Source organism: Galeopterus variegatus, unplaced genomic scaffold (genome assembly GCF_000696425.1).
Source record: "Galeopterus variegatus unplaced genomic scaffold, G_variegatus-3.0.2 Scaffold50, whole genome shotgun sequence".
Lineage (NCBI taxonomy): Eukaryota > Metazoa > Chordata > Mammalia > Dermoptera > Cynocephalidae > Galeopterus > Galeopterus variegatus.
In genome coordinates this window covers 776,389-777,656 of record NW_007726161.1, presented here as the reverse complement: position 1 = coordinate 777,656, position 1,268 = coordinate 776,389, and positions in this window count along the sequence as shown.

Below are 1,268 nucleotides of genomic sequence, written 5' to 3'. Positions count from 1 at the left end.
AGGGTTAAGATCCCCTCAACCAGTCATCTTTAAAAAAAAAAAAACTCCCTCCTTTTTTTTTTTTTTTTGTCCTTTTTGTGACCGGTAAGGGGATCGCAACCCTTGGCGTGGTGTCACCCACACCGTGCTCAGCCAGTGAGCGCACAGGCCATCCTTATACAGGATCCAAACCCGCGGCGGGAGCGCCGCTGTGCTCCCAAGCACTGCACTCTCCCGAGTGCACCACGGGGCGGGCCCTAAACTCACTCCTTTAGGAAGGGAACTGGGTCTGCAGGGGATACTTAGAAGGTCCTTCCACAGGAAGGCAGTTGTGTGCACAGCTGGGGGAGATGAGCACAATTGTGTTTCCTCCCCTCCACCAAGATGACCCTTCCAAACCCAACTCCATTGGGGAGGCGGTGGCCTGACGCTGAATAAATAAAGGACACCCGAGCACCTGAATCAGTATTTCTCAAAGTTTGATGCACTTAAGAATGTCTCAGGGGGCCCGCCCAGTGGCGCACTGGAGAGTGCGCAGCTTGGGAGCGCAGAGGCGCTCCCGCGGAGGGTTTGGATCCCATGTGGAGACTGGTTCCCGCTCACTGGCTGAGCGCGGTGTGGGCGCAACACGGAGGGTTGCGATCCCGTTACCGGTCAGTAAAAAAAGACAAAAAGAAAAAAAAAAAAGAATGTCTCAGGCCCTCACTACTCTGAGTATAGTCCTGGTACCGCAGCACCCCCAGCACGTTGGAGCTTGTTAGAAATGAAAAAACCCCACTGCAACAAACAGCGAGCAAGCCATGAGCTCCGGGGTATACAGACCGAAACAGCCTGGATGCACGCGTATGCACAGACCGTGTGCACGAAGGAGTGAACACAAGTTAGGGCAGAACTGAATTTAATGATCTTCACAAAAAATGTCATTCCAGTACACCAAGTTGCCTCCGCTTCGGCATAGGCACGGAGCTGGGTCATCCCGCTTTGAACTGCAACGGTGCAGAGACGCGGGAGCCCAGAACTCTTCCTGGAGCTCCTAGGGCACCCTCAGGTGTCCTCCGCGCCGCGACTGCCTCTTGTGGCACAGGACAACTGACACCCCGCTCGCCGGAGAGCCTGCTCTCCAAATCTCCCTCCAGCCTCCACCGCCCGTCGCACCCCTGGAAGGGCCGGAGGTGACGGGCCCCCTCTTGCAGCCCCGTCCCTCCCGTGAGGCCCAAGCAGCCGGCGCGGGCAATCTTCGCCCGGGCGAGTCCTTGAAGTCTTTATTTAGTGCACGTCACCCTCCCCCC